The following is a 25475-nucleotide window of genomic DNA, read 5'->3' as shown; positions in this document are numbered from 1 at the left end:
ATGAATCCAATACACAAAATTAGGTTTCAGGATATTATTAAATTTGGAAAAAACCCGCAGTAGATATGTATTTGTAAACTGGAATCTTAACTATGGCTAGACACTAAAAACACTGAAATACATTTAAAATATAACTGTAAGGGAGAAAAAGCTTTGATGCTAGAATTAGACTTTTAGAGTTTTTATTTTAATTTTTAAAAATACATTCAACTTGAGTTTTTGGAATGAAAATGCTGATGAAACACTAAGCACATTTATTTAGAAAGATAGCCAAGGGAAAAAAAAAGATAGCCAAGGAATGGAAATGAAATATAAAAATGTTAGTGTGCCTTCATAATGGCCGACATCGCTCTAACATGTCATTGGTCTGCTGTGACATTCCTGTAAATCATGAGCAAAATCATCATGATTTCTAGCACATTTATTGAATGTTTCTCCTATCCAAGACTCTCCTGAGAGCTTCAGGAGATGAATAAGACGTGGCCTATGACTTCAAGAAGCTTATAATTGTATTGTAGAGCTCAGATATAGGCATACGGAGAAAGAGCCATAATGAATAGAAGATTATGGTAAGTACCAAGTTTGTGTCCACACAGAACTTGCTAAGGGAATTCAGAGAAAGGAGAGGTATCTCTGTTCAGAAAGAATTAATGAAAAAAATAAAATCTGTGGAAACCTTTTGATAGAATTTTGACAAGAGAGCTGAAAATTAAAGGAAATGCTCTAATGTAGAGAAGTAATTAAAGTGGTCTTTAGTTGTATCTGTGAACATATTTTGTAGGATTTGTTTGAGAGGCAGCTTTTCAGCATGAAAGTGGATGCAAATTTTTTGGAATGTTCTACCTTGCTTTACCTTTATTGTATACAGAAAAAGAAATATGACAAAACACATTTTTAGTCAAGTAATGTAATATAATATGAAAAGTACTGATATTGTCAACCTGATGATCAGGATATATTTTAATGATTTTGGTTGTTATTGTTGTTTTTAGATAATATAACTATAAAATGACAAAATACCCTTTTCCAGGATTTTCGATGGTTCACTGAGTTGTATCTTTTAAAATCTCTGCTTCTTTCACTGTAACTTGGAAAACTTTTCCATATTATAAAATGTATTTCCTTACATCCCTGTAAGAAACAGACTGTGTTTGGAAATCTACCTTCCACTTGAATCTACAGTACTATGGCAATGTGGGTTTATGTGGTCTGAAAGTGTTCTCTATTTGTGCCGTGTAATTTGAATCTCATCCAAATTTGTAAAAATGTCTAGGCCAGAGATGTGACAAATTCTTTACCATGTCATCATCTCAAAGCTCTATACAAAGAGCTGAGGATCCTGTAGCACACTAGATGTGGTGCGCCACTGGGTGTAAATTCCCTGGTTGTATCTTGAAAGCAACCTCTATTTCCATAGCACAGTTGCAAATCAAAAGTGAACTATTATTTTTTTAAAGATTTTGTTTATTTATTTTAGGGAGAGTGAGAGGGAGTGTGAGTAGGGGAAGGAGCAGAGGGTAAGGGAAAGAGAATCTCAAACAGACTCCATGCTGGGTGCGGAGCCTGACATGGGGCTCCATCTCACAACCTTGAGACCATGACCTGAGCTGAAACCAGGAGTCAGACGCTTAACAACTGAGCCGCCCCAGTGTTCCTGAACTATTTTTTGTTTAGTGGTAAGTACACATTTTTGAGTGTGGTGGTGAGATGACGTTGCTCTTCATTCATACCTTGCATCACTTTAATCTGATTGTTTATTCCATAAGAAAAGTATTACCATGTGGAATATTCCCTATTGTTTTTACCTCTTGCATTATTCACACTAGTGCCAGGGCAGATTTATTAATACTAGTCTGCAAATATAATTATTCCACATACTCTGAGAATTTACATCCTGGTATACACAACGCAGAGTGATAAAAGTAGCACAAGTAGAAGGAAATCACATTGTCTATTGCATTTTTCCACCTATAATTTCTAAATGCATCCAAATTGCTCAACAGTAAACCTTAACTCAATGACTACCATGTTTGAGCACTGCATCCCAGAGATAAAGAACTCTACCATTCTTCAAAGAACCTAGCAACTAGCTGGTAAAGGACTGATACATAGGAAACACCAGCAAACATACAGGCATTCTATAATGACATATTAAATAGAATGGTACAAACTTTTCCTACTATAGACATGTGCAATCCAACATGGCAGCTATTAGACACATGTGGCTACCAGGTACTTGAAATGTGGTTATTGTGAGTTGAAAATGTTATGAATGTAAAATATACACTGGATTTTGAAAACATAATATGACAAGGAGAATGTAAACTATCTCATTAATAATTTTAGGATATTAGTTACATATTGAAATACTATTTTGGATATGTTGGGTTAAGTAAAAATACTATTAAAATTAATTTCACCTGGTTTTAATTATTTTTAATTTTTTAGCCTAGCTGTACAAAACTTAAAATTGCAGATGTGGCCCACATTTATTTCTGTTGGACAACCACTATACTCTTTAAGGAACAGACCGACAGCAAGTGTAGAAAAATCTGAAAAACTGAAAAGAACAGGTGAGATCTCAGCTGGGTCAAACCTTCCTTCATGTCAGGTGGTCTTGCATTGGCATTTTGATGGATCTAGCTAAAAAGAAGTTTCAGATGGCTGTACGCTTGGTTTCAGTTTAGTTGGCTATTTTGTATTTCAAAGTTGTTTTGCATATAGTTTTTTCTAGTTATCTCAGGGTAAGAATGGCTACCCTGAGCACTCTTATTTTCACTCCAGCAGCCCATCTGCGATCTTGAACAAGAGCCAGTGGTCAAATTGTAATTTTACCTTATCTTATAATACTAGGAGGAGATAGGTCATGGAAGAAAAAAAGAAAAGTTTTAAATAGAAAGAGCCAGAACTAGTTTGTGGGATATTCTTCCAATCCTGAGATGTGTAAAATAATAAGTGGAAAATTCGAGACTCATTGAAATCTGGTTAAGAATATACTTGATTAAGCAGCTTATATAATTATAGAAGGCACATTTGTTTTCTCTGTTAATGTGAATCATGCAAAAGAGAATTTAAGAATTTCTGTGTTTGTAGATATAAGCCTGTAATAAGACTACAAACAATGACTATGACCACGGTAAGTCATCTGTTTTTGCATCCCAAAGTATAGGGTTTTGTTTTGGCCCATTCAACATGCCTTCTCCTGGTTCCAGATGATGCAACCCATCAAAAATGCCATGGACAGAGCAAAATGGACCAAAACTTTTCTAAACTATTAATAAAAAAACAATTTTTGATAACCATTCTATATGAAAGAATGGATTATTGTTCTCTTCTATTATAAAATTATTGTCATATGAAGAAGTCTACAGCCAAAAAGGAGTATGTTAGAGGAGGTGTCAGACGGTTAATACATAGAAACATTATATTATTTTTCTGAGTGTTGTGTATTTGTGGTACTTGTGTCCTTTAGGCTTTGTAATTTGTCATGATTTCTTTCTTATTCTGCAGAAATATTCACTGTTAGACCTAAGTTAGCATTGTAAGTTTTTCTTACATGTAGCTTCTCAAATTGTATATGTGTCAGGTATAAGATGTGGACTCATCCTTGGGCTGTACTGTATTCCTTCACAGGCCTCACTGTGGATTCTGGGGAAGCATATATTTATTTAATATATGAAATATTTAAAGGTCACAAAACTCTAAAGCATATGTAGAGGGAAAGCCTGCTTATTATGCTATTGATTCTTGTAACTTCCTTTGCAAACAGTGGATCAGACAATGAGCAACTAGAGACCTAAAGCCTAGACAGATACTATATTATCTATCCCAAATTCCACAACTGAGGCTGATGATCAGGTTCATTGCCACTGCTGAGAGATTAGACTGCCTCCTAGAGTGTTGGGATGTAGAAACAAGATGATGGCGAACAAGAGAGAGAAAGACTGACTGAAGGAGTGTGGGAAGAGGTGAAGGAGAGAAATGAACATTTTATTGAGGGCCTGACTCTGTGTCAGGTATTGTGTTACTCACTCTCACATGATTATCTTAGTTAATGAATCTTCAAATGTCTGTAATATATAAAGAAATATCTATGATGCATTACATTCTTATTGCCTGATTTTATGACTTCCTCATAATCCAGCAGAGAATGAGAGTAAAGAAAGAGGTCTTTGGAATCACACTGAGAAAGTTCAGATATTTGGATCATGAAAAAAAAAATCACCCATTATATTGAGTGACAGTATAGAGAGATTTTTCTTGAGAGTATAAATACTTTCTACTCTGGGGAAATATCACCCACCAACCCCAAGATGTGTAGTCAGCCACTGTGCTGTAAGATGCATGATCCAGGTTTGCAAAAAGAAATTCTTTTCCTATTCATTTAAGAAAGCAACTTAATTTAGATTTAGGAGTACATATTTCACTAATCATAACACTGTGAGTCAAGAGTTCTGGTTCATGTTTCCTGAAATTTTTTTCATGTTTTCCCGAATTTAACATCGAACACTGGGAGCTACGTAATGATTTTTTAAAAACTGCCAACTAGATTTGTTAGGATTCAAGGATTCAAGGAAACTTGTCTTCCAGAGGTGTTCATAATTATATTTATACCCTGGATCAGTACTATTGATTTGTGATGTTTACCTCCAGTGACTGACTGGGCTACATGGTCTGTCTGTTCAGTGGTTCAGTGCCATCTTGAGTGTGAAGGAGCTCCCAACAAGAACTTTGAGGAGATATGTCTGATTCTGCAAGTGTCTCTTCCATATGTTTTTTACTTTGTATCTATACTGTATAAGAGCATATAATAGTTTACATAACAGAAGATATGAATTATATCACTCCATGTCACTACTTCCTAATGTGGCTTTCTTTGGAACAGGTCTTGAAATGGTGTTTTTGATTTTGTGGGCTAGTTACTTTCAAATTTTGTTTGATGACCTCGTTATAACATTCTCTTTCTTTTTGGAAATTAGCTTCAAGTATTATCAAAGGCTCTCATGCCATGCTATTTTTTTTTTAAATAAATAGAACTTAATGTAAATGATACATATGTAAATAGAATCATAGGTGAGCTCCAAATGCAAGCCCATTTTGAGTTGAACTTACAAACAGGTGAGAAAAAAGTTTAAAGATGAGGAGTCTGCAATCTGTAGATACTTGGATCTGGTCATTTTTGTTTCTTTGGAGTCTTCTGTTGCCTTCAACGGAAGGAATCTATTGTGCGCGGTGTGAAGATAAATTGCAGGCTGGACAGTGATGTGCCTGCTTCAACCAGGGGTGCCATCCTCATAGCATTCTCTCAGATGGTGCCTGACACAGAACTGGTACCTAGTGATTATTACCTCAAGGTAGTTTAAGTGTCCTCAAAAGCAAATAAACAGCCATGTTAAATATTTACCTTGAAATAAATGTCATATCTCAACAGCAGAGTGTATTTCTGACATTACAAATGGAATTTAAAGAAGAAAATAATTTTTAGAAATTTTTAGAACATTTTCTGCCAGACTTTCTTTTTCTGAGGGGTACCTCCACAAAATTATAATGGGTTTAATAAACTTCTAACTCTCTGGATGGAAAGATTTAATCCAGACATTCACACGGTTTTATAGCCAGAAGCATCAGCCATGAGTAATTATCAAAGACAACTTAGATACCAAGAATTTGGGCTGAAGTGGATCAATGAATTTTGTTCAAGTGTCCAGTTTCAATGCAGTAAACTAAAGACATCCAAAATGATGTCACTATAGCACCATATTCAACTTCTTAAAGTTGTTTTTTCACCCAGGAAAATTCTGAGAAATTGGATAACAGGATATTTGTTCACTGACATGAGAAAGAGGACTGGCATTGGAGAGTACAATGAACAGTTATTAAATTAAATACCAGTATCCAGTTTTTCATAAAAATTTCAAATGATATGGGGCACCTGGGTGGCTCAGTTGGCTAAATGTCTGATTCTTGGTTGGGCTCAGGTCATGATCTCAGAGTTTCAGATCAAGTCCAGTGTCGGTCTCCATGCTTAGCAGAGAATCTGCTGGGGATTCTCTCTCCCTTTCCCTTTGCCCACCCCCTACCCATGCTCTCTCACACTTTCTCTAAGATAAATAAATAAAATATTTTTTTTAATAAATAAAATCTTATTTTTTTTAAAAATTTCAAATGATACATTTCAACCCCAGTACTTTTTGGAGCTTTGAACACCAGAAAAAAAGATTTATTTACATAAGTACGTTACTTAAAAATGTAAATATTCACTTTTTTTCATTTTCCAAATTGTGTGCCAAGAGTGAAAACTTTAAACAGGCACAGCTATAAATTGTTACACCTTGTTCCATAACAGCTCATTCTATGGATTATTCACTGATTAAAGCTCTCTGCCCTATAGTGCTGATCCCCATTCTGCATGCTTCAAAATCACTCACTGCAACCTTGGTTTAGAGACATGGCTCTTCTCTATTCTGGGGAGTTTCATACTTAGTCACACAATGGTAGTACTTAATGTATTTTTATTTAATGCATAGGAAGAAGTGAAAGTCTTCAAACCTGTTGGTATACATAGTCATGTCTACTATACAATAAAATAACCTGAAATTTGGCAAGTGGGTCATTTTTAAGAATGTATTAACCTAATTTATAACTTTACTGCCAGTATTAGTTGCTGTTCAATTTTCATGTTTGTGCCTCCACCCTGGGTGGAAACCAAGGCCATGCTGGCATAATATCCAGTAAATGGCTCTATGCGCAAGGAAGAAAGAAATGAGTTGGCATATGTCTTCATGGCATGCTGCTAAAATTTCATTTTCATTTTTTTTAAATTGCAAAATAATCAGGTTGAATTTTCTTAATTTTGACTACACTAATTATTGAGTATCTTTTGTGAAATGTATTGCTTAAAAAATACCAATTGCTTCCAAGTTTACGATCTTATATTTGCCATTTATTGGGGATTGATGCTATCAGAGCTGAAACTAGACTCCGCCCTGTCGGAACCAGTTTACTGTTCTTTGCTTTCTGTCTTGGAGGGAGGAATTTAGGTGTGATGGGTTTGTTTGGACTTTTGAAAGATTTGATCTTATCAACCTTTAGGATCATTTGTTTCTGAACTCCAGACATCAAATAGAGGTAGAACTATTGATCAGATGATTTGAAGTCATGGATATGGATATCCAGGTAGTAATTATTTAAGTAATTTAAATAATTTCAATTATTTTTGCAGTATTTAAATAAAATAATTTTAAATAATTTTGCAGTATTTAAATAAAATCTAAAAAAAAATAAATTTTTCCTCCCAAGATCTTCCATTGTTTGGAGTTTATTCTATTTTGTTTTTTGTTTTTATTTTAAAGATTTTATTTATTTATTCATAAGAGACACACACACACACACACACACAGAGACAGAGACACAGGCAGAGGGAGAAGCAGGCTCCATGCAGAGAGTCTGCTATGGGACTCGATCCCGGGTCTCCAGGATCAGGCCCCGGGCCAAAGGCAGGCGCTAAACCGCTGAGCCACCCAGGGATCCCCCCAAGTTTTTCCTAGTTTGATATTTTCACATCTATTCGCTTTTTCTATCAAGGCATCAATTTGGACCTTTCATTTAGCACTGGTCTCAACCCTGTCCTTATAGAACCCCACTGTCCCCAGTTCAACGACACATAGCTAGAAGTTGCTTATTATTTATAGTCCATCAGTCAATTTGAGAATAATCCTAATGTGACAGAATCTTGCCAATGTCTCTATTCATTTTTATTTGTTTCCAACAGAAATCCTGGGAACTTGAAGGAGCTGCTTCTAGCAATCTATTAAATAGTCTTCATGGTATATCCTGGAAAGAGGATGGCATGTTTTTGCCATTGTAATTTGCTTTAATGTAAAATTATGCCACTTGGAATGAAGCTTTCAAGATAAGCAATCATCTAGTGCACAGAGGAGGGGAGGACTGGGACTCCTAGTTTGCGGAACCCAGTGCCATCTTTATTACCTCAAGTTTTTTCTTGCCTTAGTTGCCTCCAGGCCACCTTACTTGCCATCCAACTTTGTAGAAGTTGGGGCAAAACAATAACTCATTTCTATGATGTAGTGAGAATGATATGAAATTACAGATATAAACGATTTTGGAAATCAAAATAATTTACATGTAATTCTTTTATAAAAAGAGGACTTTGCTGATGCATTCTTTGAAGAATATGCATTATGGGGGGCACAGATACTTTTTACTGTTTTGTCTGCTTCTTACAATGTTAACGGCACATGTGTATATGGAGTGTATGGCATAGGCATGTCTCATTTGTAAATAAAATATCTGAAATGTTTTATTTTTAAAGATTTTATGTATTTATTTGAGAGAGAATGAGTGGGGAGGAGGGGCAGACGGAGAGGGAGAAGTAAACCTCCCACTGAGCAGGGAGCCCAGTGTGAGGCTGGATCCCAGGACCCTGGGATCATAACTTGAGCTGAAGGCAGATGCTTAACTGACTGAGATACCGAGGTTCCCCTGAATAAATAGTTTAATAGAAAATTCACTGCTATGTCATACGTTAAGTTTCATAGTGCAGAGTTCCAAGATATCTTAGAGAAGTTACCAGAACAAAGGTAGGCTCTTCTAGAAAGGAGTGCAAGTGCTCGTGCTCTGCAGGCACACAGTCCCTCTTTTATCCTACGGCTCTTTAGTACCTTCAATTCCCCCTCTTCCTCTGTCTCAATTCCCACGATAGTTCACAAATAAAGGCTTTTTCTATCTTGGTAAAGTGGTGACTTACCTTCCCAATTTGCAGTATTTAAAATTCTGAGTATCTGACCTGGAACCAGTGTTATAATTTTTTTCCTTTTGCACTCTTTTATCTGTTTTCTAGGTTTTACCATTCTTACACAATAGCTCTCATATATAAATCCCTTATAGCCTTTGTAGATGACAGGTGAGGAGGTCAATATGATGGAGTTGAGCTTTTGCAAAGCCACATGGAATGGTACGCTCTTTTAAGAATTAGGCTGTCAGTACTGAAGGGTGGTTTTTTTTTGTTTTTGTTTTTGTTTTTGTTTTTTTTTTTTTGGAGATGGTCAGGTAGGTGCGGCTGCTGGAAAAGACACCAGATGCCACAAAATCTCCAGAACCCGAAATGACCCAAAGCAAGTCCAGTTTGTAGATTCATACATTCACATTCAGCAAACTGTTAAGAGCCTGAGGTGAGATATACACTTTCTGATACAATAGCCAAGAATTTCACTTAGTTCTGAGCATCAGCAGTAAATGGACTGTTTTCCCTCTAAGCTCTAAGATCTGGCCCTGGAGTGGAAGGTTTACGACTCCAAGAGAAAGATGGAGGAAATCATAGTGACCTTCAGGCTACGTGAATTTACGCTGCCACTGTCTTTCTATTCCTCGTGTAATAGAAGTTATTCCCTACCCCTACTCTGTGTGAATGAGAAAAATGCCAAGTAAAAGCTTTAAATTACTCAAAGACATGCAAACAATTCAACATCCAACCTTTGCAACAAAAAAGCAGTTTCTCTTGAGATCTGTGAGAAAGGGGTTGAGAAAATGCAAATCTTTATTAAAAGGAAAGAATGAGAAATTTCTAAGTCCTATGGATACACAGCATGAGTCTCAGAAAAGGGTCACGAGGATGGTTAAGGAAACAGGACATTTTATATCTTGCGGAAGATGGCCAGAAAAAAAAACAAAAAAACAAAAACAAAACAGAAATAGAAAGTAGCTTGATGGAAATCTTTAGCTTTTTGAAGGCCATGGTGAAATCTGCCAACTAATAGGCGAATAGGAGGTCACACTGTGAAATTAATAACCAGTAAATTTAGAACAAATAAAGCAGAAATGCTTTTGCACAGCATTTAAGCAGCCCATGGCACTGACAACAGCAGGAGGTCAGGGAGCTAAATGCTGCCGAACCAGAATTGAAGAAGTGCGGAGTATCATTGTCATTCTTGCCACCGTCATTTGCAGTTAGTTGGATGATGATTCGGGTGACTTCATCCTTTGCTTTAGAATTTAATTATGATTGCACTTTGTGGAAAGCTAATAAAGATGTAAGACAAACAGCAAGGGTGGAAGTAGATAAGAGCCCCCTCTCCGTGAGCCCACAAACATACTGAACGCGAGAAAACTATCAGATGATACAGACAACCGCCGAGTTGCAAAATCTTGCGGATACGTGGGTAGGCTGTACCTGGAGAAGTTTTCTTTCAAACTTCCCATCTTCGGGCACGATGACATGCAATAATTCTTGGGAAATTAAAATTTCTTTCAATTGACATGATAAACTTGAAGATTTTTAATTTCCCCACTTTGCCAAATTCAATATTTAGCATTTTCTCCTGCTCTGTTAATCCCAGCTGGAACCCCACAAACATGCCTTTTGGGGAATACTGGGTTTGAGCTGCTGCTGCTGCTGGTCTACAATACCTTGCCTTACAATACCTTGTGTTTCATAGCCCAGGAGGGGCAGCAACACAGGTAGACAAAAAAAGATCCCCCACCTAAGATCATCAGTATATCAGTATATCACGTACTGCAGCTGCCAGGCCGAGTCTCAGCTCTAAACATGTGCAATTTTACAAAATAAGTCTTAAGTGTCATTTTTAGTTTTATTGCTAACCATAATCAATGCTTAGCCATTATCACCATTCTTTTTATGCATATAAGGATCTGTGGGTACCCCTTCTTACTTTTTCACCCCAGCATATTATTGTCAGCTTGAGTTAATGTTCAACCAGAAATTGCTTGGTGTGATGGGGAGGCAATAAGATAGAGACATTTACTTTTTCATTAATCTCCTCCTTGCCACAATTAGCAAAGGTGTAAATATTAACGCCTCTGATCTAGATATGAATTGAAACTATTATTCATAAACTCGTTGCCACAGAGACCACATTCTTCAAAAAACAGTGACACCTGACCATTTCACCCAGTGTCTTCATTTGTTCATATTTTGGCTGCTAAGCATTCCACCTCCCTGCTACTGTAATGGAAACAACCAAGCTCCATTAGTTTGTATTATTTTTCATTAACTTTAGAATCTCTAAGGTTGAAATTGAACAATGTGTTTTTTAGTTGTTCTTTTTTTTTTTCTTTTCTTTTCTTTTTAAATGCAGTTGGCCTTTTTTCCTCCCTTAAATAAATAATTTTTTTATTTCGGTATTTTCATTGTAATCATGGTTATAATTGACAGCTTTATAATACCGGGGGGCATGGTTGAGGTCTCTTTCTCTTTTCAAACACTCCTCTCCATCCACAGCCAGGGCTGTTTTCCTTTGTTTCTTTGCTGTCTGGGAAGAGGCAAAAGATCAGAGAGAGTTTCTGGCGGAGGTAGAGTATTACATTCCATTGTAACTAGTAGTTTACATAGACTGTGCAACTAAATGTTCTGTGAAAACAATCGAAAATGACTTTTCCTTTTCCGGTGCACATCCAATGTTTTCAGAAATCTAGAGGAAAAATCTTATGGTCTTGAAAACCTGAAATATTTTGTATCCACTTTTTAATTGTTGATGTGCTGATGTCAAACCACCACGCTGGATATTTTTAGTGCCTATCCCCATGACTGATAGTGTGTGTAGAAATCAGAAGTAAGGGTATCACTCCTGGCAGAATTGGAGTGAATTAGAAATTCTGTTTTCAAGACGTTTTAAAATATTCACTTTTTAACCTCCTTTTAAAGCTCCCTCTTGCTGTATTTTGCAAGGGTGGGGATTTAATGCATGATGCCTACACATGTGTACATAATATTCTCTACCTTTTGTCTTTAATATTCCTTGGTTTTTAATTATTAAAGATAAGTATTTGAATTATAAATATTCTAGTTATACAGGAATAGGCAAAGCAGGCATATACCCTCAGGCAAAATTCTTCCATTATCCATAATCCTTCTGCCTCCTGCCTCCATTTCTCTGCTTCCTATCTTTATGTCGCCTCAAAAAACACACAGAGGCATTCTTTTAAACCCACCTTCTCCTCCCCACTTAAACCATAGAAATCCCTTCTCAATATGTATAGGGGCCTCTTCCTTGAAGTGGGATGTCATACTTGTCCTAAATATAATAAAGTGCTATCTTCAAGGCATTTCTGCATCCAAAACACTCCCCAGAAACCTGCCGAGCCCTCCCATCTAACCAGTCTGAATGTCACAAATCATAGCCCAGAAACTGCTTTATAGTGAATCATTAACATTGTCAGGAATGACTTGGCAGAGAAAAAAAAAGCTTTCCATTAGAGAACTGAGGGAGAATATACAAATGACAGCATTGTCATTCCACTCCTATTGTTTTATAAAGCTCTGAACTGATTAGTAAGAGTTTATTACAGGGAAATATGACTGTGAATCTCATGGGTTATGCTAGGTGTTTTCATATCTTCCTCTTACGTTTTAGAGCTTCATGGATTATTTTAAATGTTTTGTTTTTAAAATTCTGCTTGCAGTGCTGAATGAAGTCTTATAGGATGAATAAAAGTACTAAGAAACAGATATGTACATGTGTGCAAAATAGCTGACCTGATTATTTGTAAGTGAAAGCCATTTTTGTGGCCACTTGTCTGGGATCTCAGTCTTCCTGATTCTTTTGCCCAGCAGGGAGGTGACCGAAAGGATGGAAATGCTGCATCAAGGATCAACAAGGGTGAATCTGCATGAGTGTTCTCTGTCTTTGAAGGTAGGTCATGTATCACTTTCTGATGTTGGAGGCCAGTAGAGTTTAGAATCCTTTGTTGTTCTGCGTTTATCTGAGCTTACATCCTGTCCGTCAGAGTGGCTGACCAAGAGTTGATGGTAGAGTAGAGTGTGGTGGATGTAGCTGGACCTACGAGATCTTTGAGATGGAGGCACTCATTTCCCAGGGGCCAGAGTGCTCCTTGCCATTGTTTACAGTCAAGCACTTACCTGAAACTTGCCCTTGGCCAAGAGAGGCTATCTTCCCCAAAGTTTCAGCCCTGCCTCGGGTCCAGCCAGATCCAGGGACTAAACCTGGCAAGATTTCTGGTGTGTCATCCCAGCTTCAGGGTACCCAATGACTGAGGCTGAGCCTCAGGCCTCTGCTGTGATTGTATCACAGTTCAGCATCTCTCAACAAGTCTTTTTTTTTTTTCACCTTTCCCTTACACGCATCATATCTGAGAGCATTCCCCAATAAACCACCTGTATGCAAATCTCAGGCTCAGAGTTTCTTTTCACAGGAAATTCAATGAATGGAAGTTGATACTGGGGATGATCCTAGGAGGCAGGCTCTAAAACGGGATTTTGGAATTGAGTTATCTGCTGGCTGGCTGGTAATTAGGACTCCATCACTGGTAGTAGATATGGTATCGATAGCTCTGGGATGTAGCCATGGTGCATTTGTTAAAACTTTTCCTGATGTTGAATTGTGATGGGATATTCACGGAAGAGAAGGCATTGCAAAGTGTAATATCGTAGGTGCTTGAGAGTTTCGGAGTAAATAGTAATTAAAGGACTATAGAATTGGATAGTTTTTTGCTGCCAGTTACCCAGGCATTGGAGAAGACATGAAAGGCTGAGGGTGATTAATCACCAAATTAAGGTGAAGTATAAAAGCCAGAGGGCCCCCTTGGCAGCATATAAAGAGACTCCCATCTCTTGCAGCTGCAAAGTGAAAAAGCTGAGGGTCTGACTCAAAACTTAATAGGAGTAGATTATCTCAAGAGATGGTTGAATTTTGAGTCTGGGTTGTCTCTATGAAGTTTGGGGTCCTGATTGGGAAGGAGTAGGACCCTGAGCCAATATCCTTCAAAATACTGAATGCCCCCCAATTTCCCTGACCCTTTGAGCCTGCAGAAGTGGCCCACTTTTCCCTGTCAAAAGCTAGTGTTCCTCCCTTATCTGAAGAAATGCAGAGGCTTCTGACCAGTAAGATAGCATGTGGCCCTTCCCTCAGAAGCTATATTCACCTCCCCTCCTGGTTACCAAAACCATAATGAGGATTAAAGCACAGCACATTCCAGCTGGGGAAGTGGTGACCTTGATGTGCTACAGGATCCAGTCAATATGTACCTATGAGACCCAGGAGAGTATGTTTAGAAACTGGATCCCAAAGATGTTGAATTAAGGGGGCAGAACATAAAGTTGGAAAGGAGAATTTATTGATAAGAGAACACTATTCTGTGATAAGGATGTAACCCTCTGTCAAAGACTCCAAGAAAAGAAGCTAATATGCTTCTGTGATGGTGCTTTGCAGTTTATTTATTTTTTAAAAAGATTTTATTTATTTATTCATGAGAGAAAAGGCAGAGACACAGGCAGAGGGAGAATCAGGCTCCTCACAGGGAGCCTGATGTGGGACCCAATCCTGGAACTCTGGGATCATGCCCTGAGTTGAAGGCAGATGCTCAACCACTGAGCCACCCAGGCATCCTGCGCTTTGCAGTTTAAAGAAAGCAATGGCCAATACCAAATGAAGTAAAGTGCCATGGATGATGGTAAGAACCAGAAATGTGGGAATCCTATAGTAGATATAAGCAAGGCCAAAGCCCACCATCTGAATGTGTTCCATGGGAGGGCCTAAATGAAACTCTGTTTTCCAAAATAAGGTGTTAATTAGTGGAAGGGACAAGAGTATCATTGAAGTGTTCAGTGGCTATCTACTTTAAGCCGGGGCTCATCATAGGAGATTCTACTATAGACACAGTTTCCGGGATAGTAATAGGGATGGTAAGATACAGATAAAATCGAAGCCAGAGAGTAGCATTTTATCACCAGCAGCAAGGTATGTACAATTGTCATAATGAATGACAAGTTTGGAGTAGCAGCCAGGGAGTCCTCACTAGTAGAGAGCTACAGAGATGGTAACAGAATCCCTATCACTAGGGACAAGACAGCTGGGTAATTGATGAGGAAACTGCTCAATCTATAAAATTAGAGGAATACAGGAGTGGGTAACCACGATGAGAGCAACTCCTCCAATAGTAAGTCATGATCTCTTGCCCAGTTTCTGAGCCAGTTTTCAGAGCCCAAATTCCTGAAAGAGGACCATAAAAACTACATACAGTAATGATTTTCTTAGTCCCTTCCCAAAGGGACTTCAGGGTTATTTACTTGAGTATCTGCTCACTGGAGAAGGCTACTACCTAGACATTTTGATGGTTGTTGACCCAAATCCAAAGCATCGTTTATGACCCATTAGCATGAGGATATCTAAAGCTAGGAAATAAAGTCCTGGCTCAGGTGTGGGCTCAAAATTGGTCTACTGGGTCCAATTTTCTCAGTTTCAGCATATATACTTAGAATAGACATTATTAATATTTGGTGGTATTCCCACATCTGTTCCTTGGTCTGTGGGATTAGACCCATTATAGCAGGGAATGTCAAGTGGAAACCTTTGGAATTGCTTCCCCTCAGACAATTAGCAACTAAAACAGTTATATACCAGAGTGAATGGCAAAAATTAGTGCCACCATTGAAGACCTAAAGGACGAGGGATGGGAGACTCTATCATATCCTTATTTATTTCAGCATTCTGACCCTAACAAACACTAGACTGATGCCGGAGGATGACATTGGACTATTACAAACTCAGCCAGGTAGATGCAATTGTAATGTTGTACTAATTGTGCTATCTTTGCTAGATCATATTTCCCTGGCCTCAAGTATAGGGTAGATCAAGAATAGATCCAAGAATTTATTAACTGGTGAATGTGCTTTAATACCTATCTGGAAGGTGCAATAGAGCAGTTGGATTCATGTGGGCTGGACAACAATGTACATTTACAATCTTTCCTAAAGCCACATCAGTTCTTTTTTTTTTTTTAATTTTTTATTTATTTATGATAGTCACAGAGAGAGAGAGAGAGGCAGAGACACAGGCGGAGGGAGAAGCAGGCTCCATGCACCGGGAGCCTGATGTGGGATTCGATCCCGGGTCTCCAGGATCGCGCCCTGGGCCAAAGGCAGGCGCCAAACCGCTGCGCCACCCAGGGATCCCCAAGCCACATCAGTTCTTTAGTCTTATGTCATAACATAGTCTAAAGGGACCTGGACTGTCAGAAAATGATGCAGAGCATCACTGTGGCCCACTATATCAATGACATTATGTTCATCAAACCAGATAAACAAGAAATGGCAAGTATGTTGGAAAACATGAAAAGACATATGTGCTCCAGAGAGTGGGAGATACACACTTTGTGAAGATTTAGGGGTCCACTGTATCAGAAAATAGTTTAAGAATTCAGTGGTCTGGAGATGTCAGAACATTTCCTTCAAAGCAAATGGACAATTATACCTTGCATATCTCACAATCCCTAGTAGGTCCCTTTGGGTTCTGGAGATAGCATGTTCTATACATGTGAGTATTGCTCTAACCCACTTACCAGCGAACACTGAAGATGTCCAGATATGAGTAGAACCCTGAATGGACTGCACAGCTCATCTGGACTGCAGTGCAACCAGCCCTTTTCTTTGGGCCATATGACCAGATATTAGAATTATCTAACAGTGGTGGGAAAAAATGTCATGCAGAGATATGGCAAATCACAATAGGAAAATCATACCATTAAACTCATGAGTTCTGAAGAGGGACTATATGCTCCACAGTAGAAAATTTCACATCATTTGAAAAATTGCTTCTTGCATTCTACTGGGCCTGATACCTACCATAGGACACCACGTGATCAAGGGGCCAGAAGTATCTGCCCATCATGATCAGAGCCCCAGATAATCTACTGTGAGATGGAAGTACTACATTTTTGGTCAAGAACTGGCAGAACCAGAGGATGATCAAATGTCTTGAGCAGATGGACCATATTCCCATGAACCCACCCACCACTGTTATATCAGTGCCTCTTTTTTAGCTCATGTGGAAGCCTACGAGGAAACTTTTGATTAGCTGATCAAGAAGGAAGAGGACTCGTTTGGTTGGTTCATAGCTCAATATGTGAGTCCATGCTAAAAATAGACTGCTGCGGTGCTAGAGCTGCAGGGGGCTTGCCCTTAGAGCCTGTGGTAAGAGGAAACACTCCCAGTAGACAGAGCTTTCAATTGTGTACCTGGTCATTCACTTTGTGTGGAAAGAGAACAAGCCCCAGTTTGGAATATATATGGATTCACGGACAGTGGCAAAATGCTTGAATGTTTGGCCAAGGTCCTAGAAGGGGAGAGACTGGAAGGATGGGCTCAAAAGTGTTGGAGAGCAGGCAATTCATGGATATATTGGTATGGGCACACAGTGTGAAGACCTTTATATTACATAGTGATTCTTACTAGAGAGCACCTACCATGGAAGATGTACTAAATGACCAAATAAATGGAACAAGCCAGTGGACATCAGCCAACCTCTGTTATTAGTGACCCAAGTGCTGGCACAATGTTTATGTGGTGAGAATGGGAACTGTGCCTGGGCCCAGCAGCACAGATCCCGCTCACGGAGGCTGATACGGCAACTACCACCCCCAAATGTCAAATCTGCAGACAACAGAGATGGAGAGAGTCAAACGGAGTCTCTCATGTCAAGCAGGAGCCTGTGTTAAGCAGCGATGCAAGCAGTTAAGGTGCTGCAAGTAGGAGATATCGCCAGGACTGATGTCAGCTGACACCCCAGAGCTGATAATGAGCAGAACCAGAGGAGGTCTGCAGGGACCCAAAACTGATTAAATCTCTTTAAAAAGTGAAGAATTTTGGCAGCAAGCTGTCAAGACTCTTCTGTCAGACAGGTTTGACCACTTAAAAAAGGCAACTGCCGCCAAAGGCTCTGCCCGATTGATCTCTGAACAGAACCGAGATCCTTCACTGCTGGAACAGAAGAAGCAGTAAGTGCTGAGAGCTGACCCAGAGCAGACGAGGCCTTATCTCAACTGTGTGCCCACAGAATGACTTTGCGTTTGATTCCTTAGCTTACTACACTCTTCTGCTATCTGGCTTGTCGTGTGGTTTGTCTTCTGTCCTGCTCTGTGTGCTGTGTAAGAAGCCAAGTCTAATCACATGGTGAAATGTCATCGAGTTTGGAACCCTGAACCTGCTTTTTAATTGTGATTTAGCTTTGCTTTATGAATGAATAAAGCTGACATTGTAGGAAGACACAAGTCTCATGTGCGCCTTCATAGTGTGTTCATGACAAGAGACCACTTAAGCAATGGATAACAATGGATCCCTTCTACCCTAGAAAGGCAACAATTCATCTTGACTAGAATAAGCAATGTTGCAGATTTGGATTTTTTTTTTTTTTTTGGTCCACAGGGCCTGTATCAGTTTTTTTTTTTTTTTTAAAGATTTTATTTATTTATTCGTGAGAGACACACAGAGAGATAGGCAGAGACATAGGCAGGGAGAAGCAGGCTCCATGCAGGGAGCCCGATGTGGGATTTGATCCTGGGTCTCCAGGATCAGGCCCTGGACTGAAGGTGGCGCTAAACAGCTGAGCCACCCGGGCTGCCCCCCTGTATCAGTTTTTCAAGTTGCATTGCAAATTAACTGCAAATTTAGTGGCTTAAAAGAACACACAGTTTCTGTAGGTCAAAAGTCTAGGCATAAATTAACTGGGTTTCTCCTTCAATGTCTTACCAGGCTGCACTGCAAATAACCAGGGCTCTGGTCTCATCAGTGGCTTAATGAGGGAAAGATCCATTTACAATCAGTGCCACTATCTGAAGCTCTACAGAGTATTTAATGTTCTGACACAGGATGCCACATCATACTGTCTCAGGTCAGAATTATGTGCGGTGGACACATGACCGGGGGATTCACTGGCCCTATCTCATACCATCCAGAAGATGCTGGCCCATAAAGCAATGAAACAGCTTCTGGAAGATATGCCTAAGGCATCAGGTTGGAGATGATACCCTGAGAAGATGAGTCACCATCCTCCATGAGGCAGTAGAAACCAATTGCCCTAATTAATGGCCATTTTATGATGCAAGACTACATACCAAAAAGGTAGAGTACACAGGCCTAGAAACCAAGAATAAAAGTAGGAGTGGGTTGTTTTTTGTTTTGTTTTAAACCATCAGTGCAGTGACCTACTTGCAGATATGTGTTTCTTGTTCCCAGAACTCTGCAGGTCTTGAGGTCCTGGTTCCCCAAGGGGGGACACTCCTACCAGGGCAAATGGTAAGAGACCCATTAAACTTGAAGCTATGATTGCCTCCTGGTTACCTCACACACCCTGGCACAGGAAATTTCTGAAATTCCATTACAGGAAACATACAGTCAGCACTCTTTTTGGTACTCTCCTGCCCAATGTTGACAGTAAATGGACAAGTGCATCAACAGTCTGAGAAGAGGGCAGCCCTGGTGACGCAGCGGTTTAGCGCCGCCTGCAGCCCAGGGCCTGATCCTGGAGACCCTGGATCGAGTCCCACATCAGGCTCTCTGTATGATGCCTGCTTCTCCCTCTGCCTGTGTCTCTGCCTCTCTGTCTCTGTCTCTGTCTCTATGAATAAATAAATAAAATCTTAAAAAAAAAAGTCTGAGAAAAGTATAGTGATTGGGGACTCAAAGATGGGGCTCTACCAAAGGAAAAGAAAACAAAAACTCAAATAGACATCTGCACTCCCATGTTCACAGCAGCACTATTTACAGTAGCCAAGACATGGATGCCGCCCTAAGTGTCCATGGACCGACAATGGCTAAATAAGTTGTGGTATATATACAGAATGGAATATTATTGAGTCATAAAAATTAGGAAATCCTGCCATTTGCAACAGTATGAAGGGCACCCCCTGAGGGCAGTATACTAATTGAGATACATCAGACAGAGAAAGGCAAATACTATAGGATCTCATTTATATGTGGAATCTACATTTTTTTAGATTTCTTTTCTTTTGAAAAGAAAACCCCAGACTCATAGGAAAAGAGATCAGACTTGTGGTTACCAGAGGTGGGAGTGGGATGTGGAGGGCAAACTGGGAGACAATTGAAAGTGATCAAAAGGTAGAAACTTTCAGTTATAAGATAAAAGTTCTAGAGATGTAATATATAACATGACAACTATGGTGAGATCTCCTATATGATATACAGGAAAGGTGTAAAGAGAGTAAATCTTAAGAGTTCTCATCACATGGATAAATTATTTTTCCTTTTTTCCCCCATCTTTTTTTATTAGAGCTATAGAAGATGACGGATGTTAACTGAACTTGTTGTGGTCATCATTTCATAATATATTTAAGTCAAAATTTTATGCTATATATACCTGAAACTCATAAGTGATGTCAATTACATCTCAATAAAATTGGAAAAAATTATATAAGCATTCATATGCTAATAAACATATCACAGATGACAATCATGAGAAGGAATTAATTTACAGTAAGAATTGCAATAGGTTCCACTTTCACTTTTTTTTTTTTTTTTTTAGATTTTATTTATCCATTCATGAGACACACAGAGAGAGAGAGGCACAGAGACACAGGCAGAGGGAGAAACAGGCTCATGGGACTTGATCCTGGGTCTTCAGGATCACACCCTGGGCTGAAGACGACACTAAACCGCTCAGCTACTCGGGCTGCCTGCAGTAAGTTCCACCTGCAGGTTTTCTTGCTTTCCAACCCTCCAACCCCCCCACAATGGGGATCTGATCTGGGTCACTTTCTCTCCCATTCCCACTGGTAAACTAGTGACCAATAGGGATGATAACTCTGCATAGGACAAGTAAAAAGTGGGTCATCAAGGAGGGAGGGAGATGGTAAGTATTAATCGTGGCTGTGAGACTAGCCATAGAGTAGAGTGTAGCTCATCTCACAAAAGTTCCTCTTAATAGTTCCTTTAGGAGAGAAGATGAACTAGAATCCTGGAGGAGCCACTCCCAGACGTGGCAACTTACTGTCCGAAGCAAGTGAATCTGAATGGTCAAAGAAGTCGACTGTAGTGGATGCTGGAGTGTGCTGCCCAGATTCCTCCTTTAGGACAAAAGACACACTTTCTCTAGTTTCCAGGTATGGTGCCTGATGATTCACAGCTGATTTCAGTCCAGGGTTGTTTTATGCAGAAGGCAACCACCTTGTTGCAGGCTCTACTCTCTACCTGGAGGCAGTTCCCACCCAATGATTAGTCAATGCAGGGATATAGAGGCCTGGCTCTTCTGACTCAGGCATCTTTGAAGGGCTTTTCCAGATTCAGCGTTCTAGTGGGCCTCTGCTGCAGTCTAAGTACACTTCACATCTCCCTCTTCTTACTTCACTCTCTTGCAAGTATGGTGCTGGAGAACAATTCGTCATAGACACCTGCCTCTGTTTCAGGTCTGCTTCTGAGGAACATGACCTGCAGAATCATGGGACCCCCAGAGTAAAAATTTTTGATAGAATGAGCCAGATCGTTTAATAAAACAAGCTGTTTCACCATTCACTTCTCTTCACTGATTTGACTGGCTAATGTTCTGGGAGGACACACTGGGCATAAACTCTTCTATGAGAATACTGTCATAAGTTACTGAAGGTCTTTTAAGGACCACTCTAAAACTCAGAGTATTATTAAATGCTTTCCTTTCATTTTGTTTGAGTGAGACAACATATGAGAATGCTAAGAAATGTTGCATTTTCTCTGCTAAGAAATGTTGCATTTTTCTCTGCATATTAAGTATAATAAAAGAAGCTGGTTTGATCAATATGTTTGTTTTGTTTTGTTTTGTTTTTTTACAAAATACATATTACATATATGCTATAAATTTACCACCTCCATAAAAGACAGCTGCTCCAAATTTTGCCTACTTAGCTGTCTGTGAAGATAAAAATATATTGAAGCACAAGTGGTTAAACACAATAAAAGAGTGCCATCCTCTGTAACACTCAGCCAGGCCAAGGCAGACAGAACTAATCCGATTTGACACCACCGAGGCCTACCTCACCATCTTGCTCTTGGCAGAATTCCTCGTGAAGTTCCTATGTGCTCTGCTAGAGCAAGGACCATAGGATGGAGTTCACGTATTTCCTCCAGTGCAAACGTGTAAGTCAGACTTTATTCCTTGAGCTTTCTTCACATTCTAGTATAAGATTTTCATATGAAATTTTAGTTAGATGTAGGCATAGGCTGGATGAAAATGAAAGAAGATGAAAAGCATCCCAAGGGCGGCATTCTCTGCTGGTAATCAATCGGGTTGCATCACCACATTTTTGACATGCTTCTCCAATATGATACAGAGAAAGACTATGTAGAAAATTATCATGCAGATTCACTCAACCTAAAAACATTACTCAGAGAACTGGCTCTGTAACATTTTGATTTCTTAGTGGAGAATAAAATGAAGTGATTTATTCCTCGTAATATTTCTAAAAATATTTTACTTTGGTCCCTATAGTTAGAACCAAAATTCCTGCATAACAACAAAAAAGTTGAGTGTTCATCATTCTTGTATCTTAGAGCAAGACCAGCTTTTTATTTGAATACAAAGCCACTTGCAGGATATTTTATCTTTTTTTAAAGGTTTTATTTCCAACTATAAAAATTATATATGTTCATGGTGTAGATAATTAGGAAAATACAATGCAGCCACTAAATGCATTTTATGATCTTTGAATTATGTTGGAAAATGCTTGTGTTATAATATTAACTGGAAAAAAAGGACAGAAAATTGTATATATTATATATACAGCATATACTATAATTTACCTGTTTCCCTACTGTGACAGACATACGTGCTTTTTCATTATTCACGAATTAAAATTCTACTGTGATGAACATTTTTGTGCATAACATTTCCCACATTTTGGATTATGTTTGAAGGATGTGGTGAATTATTAGGTGAAAGGAATGGGCACTTTAGCGTTTTACCATTTTTTAAAAAAATTATTTATTTATTTATTCATGAGAGACACAGAGAGACAGGCAGAGACACAGGCAGAAGGAGAAGTAGGCTCCCTGCAGAGAGCCCGATGTGGGACTTGATCCCGGATCCTGGGATCACGCCCTGAGCCAAAGGCAGAAAAGTTGATTGAAAAGTTTTTCTGAAATGGCAAACTTACGCTCAAGAGAATACATCTTAAAATGACCTTTTAAAAAATCTTTCTTTTCTTAACTATATAGTGAACATGTAACATTAAGATGTACATGTTAATTTGATACATTTATATACTGCAATATGATTACCCCCCACAGCCTTAGCTAACATCTCTATTACGTCACACAATTATTGTTTCTTTCTTTCTCTCTCTCTTTTTTTTTTTTTTGGTGAGGCCAATTAAGATCTACTCTCTTAGCGACTTTGAAGTTTAGACTGCAGTATTGTTAATATAATCACTATGCTTTGGATTAAATCTCTGGGACTTACTTATCTACTTGTTGCAAGTTTAGACCCTTAAAATAACATCTCCCCAGTTCTTCCCCCACCCTTTAGCCCCTGTTAATCACCATTCTATTCTCTGTTTTTACAGAACTTATTAGCATAAAGTTATCAAGTTCTATCCAGGTCGTCACAAATGGCAAGATTTCCTTCTTTCTCATGGCTGAATAATATGCCATTGTATGTATACCACAATTTCTTTATCCATTCATCTGTTGATGGACATTTACAATATTTCCATATCTTGGCTACTGTAAATAATGATGCAATACACATAGGAGTGCAGACATCCTTTCAATATCCCATTTTCCTTTCCTATTTATCAGTAGAAATCTATCTCAGCTTTATAGCATGTACTATATATATTTTAATGCCACTTTGAGAAGACAATGCTTTGTATTGCAAATTGTGAGATATAATCTATTAAAAAAGAATAACAAAATAATAAGGTTCTCAAAACAAACCAGTATGGTTACAAAATCTCCAATGATTACGGAGCTCACGGGTCGGGAGCCCGAAGCTAGAGAGCCTCTGGGTGCCCGGCGGCCGTCACCAGGCCACAAAATGAATATATTGAGTTACACCGGAAGGCTATGGCTATCGTTTGGATTACCCTGAGGAAAAGAGAGAAAGAAGGTTGAGAGGCTCGTGACGGTTCAAAAAAAGCAAAAAAGATGATTGGTCTGAAAGCTAAGCTCTACCATAAACAGCACCATGCTGAGAAAATACAAATGAAAAAGACTATCAAGATGCATGAAAAGAGAAACACCAAACAAAAGAATTATGAAAAGGCTCCGCAGGGAGCAGTACCTGCATATCTACTGGACAGGGAGGGGCAGTCCCGAGCTAAAGTACTTTCCAATATGATTAAACAAAAGCGAAAAGAGAAAGCGGGAAAGTGGGAAGTTCCTTTACCCAAAGTTCCTGCTCAGGGAGAAACAGAAGTATTAAAGTCATTCGGACAGGAAAGAGAAAAAAGAACGCATGGAAGAGGATGGTCACTAAAGTCTGCTTTGTTGGAGACAGTTTTACTAGAAAACCACCTAAATACGAGAGATTCATTAGGCCAATGGGCCCATGTAACACATCCTGAATTGAAAGCCACCTTTTGCCTGCCAATACTCGGTGTAAAAAAGAATCCCTCATCCCCACTATATACAACTTTGGGTGTTATTACCAAAGGTATTGTCATTGGAGTGAACGTGAGTGAGTTGGGCCTTGTGACACAAGGAGACAAAGTTATTTGGGGAAAATATGCCCAGGTTACCAACAATCCTGAAAATGATGGATGCATAAATGCAGTCCTGCTGGTTTAATGAAATTTCAGACAAGTAATCCCTTATAATTACTGAAGACTACACACCCGTCAGGAAGACCATCATTGCTGTGGTTCTGGATGCTACCAAACAGCCTTACATATCTACAGCCATCAAGACATTTATTCTACTGTAAAAAAGTTGAAATAGACATTTATTAAAATAAGTGGTCTTTAAAAAAAATCTCCAATGATTTCTATGAACTACTTTTCTTCACTCTAATCAATCAAAATGTACTTTATTTCCAATGAAGGTAATGTAAGAGGAGTGGGGGAAAGAAGGTAAGATAGAAAGGTATCCTTCTGAGTTGGTTCTTCAATGTGATGGGAAAAAAAGAAGGGAGGCAGAGGAGCAGAAAAATAAAGTTCTTTTAGTACTGAGCAAAAAGATCTGCGTTCTCTTCGGTTTACCATATGCAAAAATTCCTTTCTCCTTTTGTCACCCCTGCAAAATATCCTGCTAATTTCTAGGTTGGAAAAGTCTCTCTTATAGAGTCTATATCAAGAAACCAAAGCAGTCTTGTAAACAAGGACACATATTTTACATCTACAGAAAGGTATTTACAAGGCCTTCCTCAATTATGAACTCCATTTGAACTACCAAACCTCAAGCAATCCAGTGCTTTCCTCTACCTTGTGTGTCCTTTTAAGCAGATTGTTGTGTTTGTGTATTTGATCACACTATATATTGATCTGATAATTCCAAACTTTAAATAATAACATCTTAGAATGATGTGAATATAGAACTTTCAAATTTTACAAGTATGATCCTGGTGCAGCATACATCATGTCATAGGTACTCTGCAACCATTTCTCATGAAGAATTACATTAATAGGGTTCTAGGTAAAACTAAACAATTGGCCAACTCTTTTTGGCCCATATATATATATATATATATATATATATATATATATATATATATACATACATATAT

At 38.7% G+C, this 25475-nt stretch overlaps 1 pseudogene; it reads left to right on the top strand.

The window, feature by feature from the left end:
- The first annotated feature begins 16012 nt into the window (after positions 1-16012).
- Positions 16013-24541, top strand: LOC121477539 (annotated as a pseudogene).
- The last annotated feature ends 934 nt before the right edge of the window (positions 24542-25475 follow it).

Source organism: Vulpes lagopus, chromosome 2, assembly GCF_018345385.1.
Source record: "Vulpes lagopus strain Blue_001 chromosome 2, ASM1834538v1, whole genome shotgun sequence".
Taxonomy (NCBI): domain Eukaryota; kingdom Metazoa; phylum Chordata; class Mammalia; order Carnivora; family Canidae; genus Vulpes; species Vulpes lagopus.
This window is presented reverse-complemented; position numbering and strand designations above follow the sequence as displayed.